Below are 8988 nucleotides of genomic sequence, written 5' to 3' on the forward strand. Positions count from 1 at the left end.
TATCTTTGAAGATATATGTTCACAAGATAAATGGGGGGGGAACAGTGTATGTGTTACATCTAGCCTATAAATCCTAATTTTAGTTTCAAGTTTGACACTTAATAATGTGCTGTTAAAATACACAAATATTATTTGTTTATAACAGAGACATTCTTTATGTAATATGTCCATAAAAATTGAGGAAAATAAATGACCAGATTATGGAGAACAGAGCCAAATATCCAGTATTGAGTTGTTGTAACACTCTGTGGCTTATAATTTTTTTTATTTGTTTGCTTCTGGGCTTTCACTAAATATACTTTGGCTTACTTTCTTTATTTTTTTCATAACAAAATTTAATTTAATAGCCAATAGGACTGTACCACAGTTTTCTTATGAAAGTTAAAAAGCAGGCAGGTTTTGATTCCTAATATATTCAGATGTTCTGCATAAGGGAAACTGACATCTTTTATTTTCTAACTTCCCAGTATATCAACTGCAACAAGAAGCCCCTCATCCTCGGAGAATTACCTGTACTAATGAGGTGGGTGCAATGAAACCATTATGAAATGTCTCTCAGTCATTTGTTTCCCAAACTTTGAACTTTTTCAGTGGTGTGGTTGTTTGTGGGATTAACTGTTAATGCTACTTAACATCATAAAATTGTAACTTGAATGCATTTTTCTTAACATTCTTCTCACTTTTTAATAGGCTGTTTGAAACAGGATAGAATAAGACAATATAGCTTTAAGTGATGTTAGTATTCTTTTCAGTGAATTTATACATTCTTCCATTTCTTATTGTTTTATTCTTTACTTCTTAAAACAAAGTTTGAAGGCATCATTGTAACATTATGGAAGTAATTTTTCCATCAATAGAAGATTTAAATCATGATTTTAAAAAGCAAAAGTCATAGACAGTTCACCAAAAGAGATACATATATATGACATGATAATATATGAAAAGATGTTCAACTTCATTAATAAGAGAAATGCAAATTAAAATATACAGTGAAAATTTTCACTTTTCAGATTGGCTAATGTCCAGCAGCTGAGAATATACTCTTAGTTGGTAAACCTGTGAGGAAATAGGCACTCATATATTGCTGATGGGAATGTGAAATGCTACAACTTTATATGGTAGTTTTGTAATGTCTGACATCTACATTTATCATTTGACCTAGCAGTCCAAGTTCTACTCTAACTCTGAATTGCCTGTACAAATATGAAATAGCGTATACTCAAAAGTTTTTCACTGTAGGATTATTTGTAATGGCAGAATGTTGAAAAAAATCTAAATGTTCCTAGGCAACTGATTGAATAAATTATAATACTAAAAAGAATAAGGAAGAATTCTATGAGCTGATATGAATTATGTCCACATACAGAATGTATATGTAGTAATTATGGTCCCTATTTAGTAATAAAGAAGGGAAAATAAGAGAGAAATCTTTTGCAAAAGAGAAACACAGGAAGGTTAACCCAGGTAATAGTGAAATAGTTTTCCATAAGGAGTGGGTGAGGAGCAGTGTAGAGGGGATAAGGGTGGAAGTGAGACTTCTCTGAGGGTGTGTTACTTCTGAACTATGCAAGTGTCTCACATATTTAAATAACCAAATTAAATAAAAAGGATTAAAAATACTCTAAAATTGAATACAAATAGAAACAAGTGAATATAACAAATCCATAACGTTATATCAGCCCTTTGCTGACAAAGGTCCGTATAGTCAAAGCTACGGTTTTTCCAGTAGTCATGTATGGATGTGAGAGTTGGACTGTAAGGAAGGCTGAGTGCTGAAGAATTGGTGCCTTCCAACAGTGGTGTTGAAGAAGACTCTTGAGAGTCCCTTGGACTGCAAGGAGATCAAACCAGTCAGTCCTAAAGGAAAGCAATCCTGAATATTCACTGGAAGGACTGATACTGAAACTGAAGCCCCAGTACTTTGGCCAACCGATGTGAAGCATCAGCTCATTGGAAAAGACCCTGATGCTGGAACAGATTGAAGGCAGGAGAAGAGGACGACAGAGGATGAGATGGTTGGGTGGCATCACCGACTCGATGGACATGGGTTTGAGCAAGCTCCAGGAAATAGTGAAGGACAGGAAAGCCTGGCATGCTACAGTCCATGGGGTTGCGGGGTCACACTACTGAGCGACTGAATGACAACAAATCATCCAAATTAAGTAGCTTTTAAACATATTGTTTTGGCTATACAGATGCGGAAGGAAGTATTCTAAGATCTGAAACATATGAAAAGATCTTTTAGCTATAGTTAGTTTGTTATTGGTACTTGTTCAGAAATTCTGCAGTTATCTTATTGTAACATAGGATAGAGCAAAGGAGTAATTATATTGGATTTTGGGGAACCAAAGTTTTAGGAGATACAAATATGGAATGGAAGGAAAATGACAAATACAGTGTGGAATTGAATTTGAATTGGAGGTATCAATATGACCTCATAGATTTTTTAAAATGTATTTTCCATCTCAGTTCATGGAAAGGTCTTAGAAGAAATGTCCCAGTAAGAATGAATAAAACCAGTGCTCAGATTTTAGTTTCCAAGTACTATTTCCTACTAAAAGGAGTCAGTGCTCCTTAGAGAAATTTCCTGATTCTAGAATATAGGGGTGGGAGGTCTGGGAGCATCTTATGTCAGAAAGCAGGTGGATGAGGATGTGTCAAAAATACATAGGATCCCATTTGAAGAGTTCCTACAAGCAAAATGTGGGACAATTTGACATCAGAAAGAATCATAGTAATGAATTACAGTTCATTGAATGAAAAGAGAATTTGTAAGTCTATAATGTTACTTAAAGAAAAACCTTCCCCAATACAAAGAGGAAAACAAAGGGGAGAAGATTGTTCTTTCTAGTAGACTAGTAGCTAAAAATGCAGAAAGAATGGTAATGATTTTTTCACTAATAATTGAGTTAAGCAGGGATTTATCATTGGACATTAAAACATTGAATAAAAAGTTATATGTGAATAGAATAATCACATGGTCTTGATTATATTTCTAGTCTAGTTCACTCTCCCCAAATTCCAGACTATATACCCAGTGTCTGTTCTACCTCCTCCTCCAGTTATCTAGTGGGCATCCCAAATATAACACATCCAACAGAGAACTGACCTTTATCCTCCTTCCCAAACCTGCTTTACCAGAGCCTTGCACATCTCAGTTACTGGCAGTTCCTTACTTACAGTTGAACCAATCCAAACCATGCATCATCCTTGATTGCTTTTTATTTTTTCCTCTTTCATCTCCCCACAATTATTCCATCAGGAAGTCCTATTGGGTCTGTCTTCAGAATAAGTCCAGAACATGTCTAGAATTCTACCACTTCTTACTATCTCCATAGTTACCATTCAGGTATGTACTTTGGAAACTGCTAGATTCCCACCCAAATCCATTCTTTCTTTGGAAATAAGGTTACTCTAAATTTCATCAGCTTTTTTTTTTTTTCAATAGTCCTGTCCATGTGACAATTTTCTCTTGTGGAATAGAAGTGAAGGTTAATGTTGGGTCCATTAAAACTTTCCACCCAAGTCCTTCTGAATTATTTTTACCTTCTGCTTGGATTCAGATAAAAACTAGGAACTCTGGACAAGGAGATGGTGGAGCTACAAGATGGAAGATATCTGGATGTAGGACAGTTGTGTTCTTGACCTGAATACTTACCTAGAAATTATATACAGGGCATACTTAGTTTTTGCTTCCTTGATAACTCAGTTGGTAAAGAATCCGCCTGCAGTGCAGGAGACCCCAGTTCGATCCCTGGGTCAGGAAGATCCGCTGGAGAAGGGATAGGCTACCCACTCCAGTATTCTTAGGCTTCCCTTGTGGCTAAGCTGGTAATCCGCCTGCTATGCGGGAGACCTGGGTTCAATCCCTGAGTTGGGAAGATCCCCTGGAGAAGGGAATGGCTACCCACTCCAGTATTCTGCCTGGAGAATTCCATGGACTGAACAGTCCATGGGATCGCAGAGAGTCGGACACAACTGAGCGACTTTCGCTTTCATACTTAGTTTTGTTGTGCTTTGCAGATAATACATTAACAAATTGAAGGTTTGTGGTAACCCTGCATTTCACACAAGTCTGTCAGAGCCATTTTTCCATTAGCATTTGCTCACTTTGTGTCTCTGTGTCACATTTTGAGAATTCCCACAATATTTCAAATTTTGCATTGTTGACATTTTGTTCTGGTGATCTGTGATTATAGTCTTACTACTGTAATTGTTTTGGGGCACTGTTAACCACCTCCACATAAGATGGCAGAATTAATAAATGTGGGTTTTCTGACTGCTCCATCGACTGGCCATTCCCCACCGTCTCTCTCCTTCTCAGGCCTCCCTATTCCCTGAGACAGAACAATATTGAAAATAGGCCAATTGATAGTCCTTGCAATAGCTTCTTAAGTGTTTATGTGAAAGAAAGAATTGCACATCTCTCACTGAATCAGAAGCTAGGCATGATTAAGCTTAGTAGGGAAGGCTGGTTGAAAGCTGAGATAGACCAAAAAGCTAGGCCTCTTGTGCTAAACAGTTAGCCAGGTTGTGAATGCAAAGGAAAAGTTCCTGAAAAGTGCCACTCCAGTGAACACACAGATGATAAGAAAGTGAAATAGTTAATAGCTGATGTGGAGAGAGTTTCCATGGTCTGGATAGAAGATCAAACCAACCACCACATTCCCTTAAGCCAAAGCCTGATCCAGAGCCAAGTCCTAACTCTCTTCAATTCTATGAAGACTGAGAGAGGTGAGGAAACTGCAGAAGAAAAGTCCGAAGCTAGCAAAGATTGGATCCTGAGGTTTAAGCAAAGAAGCCATCTTGTAACATCAGAGTGCAAGTACAAGTGCTGATACACAAGCTACAGCGAGTATCCAGAAGATCTTGCTAAGATAGTTAACAAAGGTCGTTATACAAAACTACAGATTTTCAGTGTGAATAAAATTGGAATTCGTATCTTTACATGGGAAGAATAGTCATCTAGGTCTTTCATGGCTCGAGAGGAGAAGTCAATGCTTGGCTTCAGAGGACAGGGTTAGGGGTCTTGTTAGGTCTCTAATGCAGATGGTCACTTTTGAGTTGAAGCCAGTGCTCATTTACCATTCTGAAAATCCTAGGGCCCTGAAGAGTTATGCTAAATCTACTCTGCCTGTGCTCTATAAATGGAACAAAAAAACTTGGATGACAGCTCATCTGTTTACAATGTAGTTTACTATTTTAAGCCCACTGTTGAGACCTACTGCTCAGAAAAAGCTATTCCTTTCAAAATATTGCTGCTCATTGGCAATGCACCTGATCACCCAAGGACTCTGATGGAGATACATGAGATTAATGTTTTTTTCATGTCTGTGGGCTTCCCTGGAAGCTCAGGTGGTAAAGAGTCTGCCTGCAAGGTAGGAGATGTGAGTTTGATCCCTGGTTTGGGAAGACCCCCTGAAGAAGGAAATGGCAACCCACCCCACTACTCTTGCCTGGAGAATCCCATGGACAGAGGAGCTTGGCACTGGGCTACAGTCGATGGGTTCGCAAAGAGTCGGACACAACTGAGCAACTGATACTTCCGCTTTTAATGCAGCATCCATCCTGCAGCTTGGATTGGGAGTAATTTTGACTTCTAGGTCTTTATTATTTAAGAAATGTGTTTTATATCTGTAGATGGATCTGAGCAAAGCCAATGAAAACTTTCTGGAATGGAATCACCTTTTTCTAGATGCCATGAAGAAAATTCATGATTCACAGGAAGAGGTCAAAATATCAACATTAACAGGAGTTTGGAAGAAGTTGATTTCAATCCTCATGGATGCCTTTGAGGGGTTCTTGACTTCAGTGGAGGGAGTAACTGCAGATGTGGTAGAAATATCAAGAGAACTAGGATTAGAAGTGAAGCCTGAAGATGTGACTGAATTGCTGCAATCTCATGTAAAACTTCAATAGATGAGGACTTACTTCTTATGGATGAGCAAAGAAAGGGATTTCTTGAGGTGGAGTCAAGTGCTGGGGAATGTGCTGTGAAGATTGTCGAAATGACAAGAAAGATTTTAGAATATTACATAAACTTAGTTGATAAAGCAGAATTTGAGAGGATTGGCTCCCTTTGAAAGTTTTACTCTGGGTAAAATACTACCAAATAGTATTTGCATGCTGCAGGGAAATTGTTCATGAAAAGAAGAGTCCATGGGTGAGGCAGACATCATTGTCTTTTTTTTAAGAAATGGCCGCAGCTTCCCAACCTTCAGCAGCCACCACTCTTAATCAGTCAGCAGCCATCAACATTAGATAAGACCTTGCACCAGATTATGACTCACTGAAGGCTCAGGTGATGGTTAACATTTTTTAGCAAAGAATATTTTAAAATAAAGATATGTATATTATTTTTTAGTTGTAATGCTATTACACAGTAGCATGCATGCAAATATTAACTTACATGCACTGGGAAACCAAATAATTTGTGAGACTCACTTTATTGCAATATTTGCATTATTGTGGTGTTCTGGAACCAAACCTACAATATCTCTGAGGTCTGCCTATGTTAGCAAGAAATAGGCTTCTATATATTGAAATCAATTTGTCATACTAAATTATTCTACCCTCTTATTGTGTAACAGAAATGATTCTTAACTGATCTTTCCCCTCCTGGTCTGAATTCTCATCATAGGATGTTCTTTTTGAAACTACAGTCAGATCATGTCACTCTTCTCTGAACTGTGCATTGGTTTCCTCTTTCAGAGTAAAAGCCAAGTCTTACCATGACTTATAAGGCCCTGTATAATCACCACATCTGCTTTGTTTTGCTGTGCTCGTCTACTGTTTCTCTGTCACTCATTTTCTCTCCTGTCCTGCTTTGGCCACACCAACCTTCATGGTATTCCTCAAATGCTCTTGAGCTCTTACTAGAAGTTTTCTCTATTCACATGGCTAATTTTTTCATATCCTTCAAGTCTCCTCATCTCAGTGAGGCCCATCCTGACCATTGTGTTTAAAATTATACTTTATCACCCCCAGCATTTCCAGTCCTCACCGATCTTTGTGTCCATAACACTTCTCAATCTGTAACATATTGTATAATTTCGTTACCTATTATGTTTATTGCTCTCTTCCTTTTCTTGAATATAAGCTCCGTGAAAGTAGAGAGATTACTGTATTTTGTTTACTAGTATTTCCCAGGTGCCTTGAACATTGCTTGACACAGAAGTATAGGTGCTTAATAAAGACCTGTTAAGTAAATGAACGGCAGGCACCGAGCACATGTTTAACATTTCTTCTGTTTCAGAGGACATGCTCTGCTAGGTGAGAGTGTGAGTTTGGTACAGGAGTGGGAGGAAAGCAGTTTAACTGAAATCATACTCTTCAGTTCTGATTACCTCTGTGCTGACACAGCCTATAGCTTAACTTCTGACTCTATAAAAAAATATTATCATGCTCATATGTCTCTTGGGTATTATGATGATCCCTTATTTAACACTTATATTATGTGCTGTATCTGGAAAGCATTTTTTGAATGTTCAGTAATAGTATTGAGTTATTAAACCAACTATTTAAAAATCAACCTATCCATTCAAAAACCTGCTTTCACCTTATTTTAATGTCATCTTTATGCTTTTGTGTAAAAAAATTAATGATGCCTTGATGTAGAAGTACATTTAAAAAGGGATCACATCCACAATTCCAGAAAAATGCCTTTACTGTTGAACTGTTAACGTAAACAGATTGATAGTTTCCACCTCTTTAGCCCTACTACTAGAAGTTACTTGAATCTAAGGTGGGAAAATAGTGGGAAAAGAAGTTTATTTTTACAAATTTACCTGTTCACCTTTCTAATGTAGTCTACTAATAAAAAAAATAACTAATATCAAGAAGCTGAATACCTGGCTTTCAGCAAGTCCCTATATAGTAATTGCAGAGCTTTAAAAAATATAAATATTCTTTATTGAATTTGTAAAATCCAACAGCACATAGAGAGCTATCCTGCTTGGCATGCTGAAGGTTAGTGTTTTCTTGGAAAAAGTATAAAACACAATGGAAAGCATCCTGTATTCTTAATACTTCAAATTTTGATCTAAATATTGCGATTGAGTACCATCCACCCCGACCTGTGCTAACTGAACATGGATCAACCAGAATCAGATAACTAAAATTACTGTTGTTGATAAAATCATTAATGTCCTGAAATTGCTATTATAAATATCATCATTAATGTACAAATTAGGTTGTTTATCCAAGGCAAGATGAGCCATGGACTACCACCAAGAGAATCATAACCTGAGACATCTCGACTCCGGAAACTGTGATTAAGAGACATCACAAGACCATGATTAATCCTAGCCACTTTCTCCTATTTGAAAAAACGTGCTAACTCAAAGACCAAGTGGGAATCTGAGGCTTGTCTCCTATTCCCTTGCTAGGAGCCCTGACATATACCCTAACTTTACTGTAAACACCTACTGTCAGGGTTTAGCTTTCTACACTGTAGGCATACAAGCCCTTGCTCAGTTACAATACCACCAAGAATGTTACGGAATTGAGGAGGAAGGTAGGAGCCCAGAAGTTTATTTTACTATTCAGTTCATTCACTCAGTTGTGTCTGACTCTTTGCGACCCCATGAACTGCAGCGCGCCAGGCCTCCCTGTCCATCACTAACCCCAGAGTTCACCCAAACTCATGTCCTTTAAGTCGGTGATGCCATCCAACCACCTCATCCTCTGTCGTCCCTTTCTCCTCCTGCCCTCAATCTTCCCCGGCATCAGGGTCTTTTCAAATGAGTCAGCTCTTCGCATCAAGTATTGGATTTTCAGCTTTAGCATCAGTCCTTCCAATGAACACCCAGGACTGATCTCCTTTAGGATGCACTGGTTTGATCTCCTTGCAGTCCAAGGGACTCTCAAGAGTCTTCTCCAACACCACAGTTCAAAAGCATCAATTCTTCAGCGCTCAGCCTTCTTCACAGTCCAACTCTCACATCCATACATGACCACTGGAAAAACCATAGCCTTGACTAGATGAAC

The 8988-nt window shown here is 38.1% G+C and overlaps 1 protein-coding gene across 1 annotated transcript in view; it reads left to right on the forward strand.

Annotated features, from left to right (window-relative positions):
• The first annotated feature begins 473 nt into the window (after positions 1-473).
• The window catches only part of LOC105002944 (N-chimaerin-like), a 98062-nt gene continuing 89547 nt past the window's right edge, over positions 474-8988 (forward strand). The window contains exon 1 of the mRNA XM_010859804.1: positions 474-523. The gene's annotated coding sequence lies outside the window, so the exon portion shown is untranslated. The remainder of the gene's footprint in view (positions 524-8988) is intronic.

This window comes from Bison bison, unplaced genomic scaffold, assembly GCF_000754665.1.
Source record: "Bison bison bison isolate TAMUID 2011002044 unplaced genomic scaffold, Bison_UMD1.0 scf7180017864460, whole genome shotgun sequence".
NCBI classification, from domain to species: Eukaryota; Metazoa; Chordata; class Mammalia; order Artiodactyla; family Bovidae; genus Bison; species Bison bison.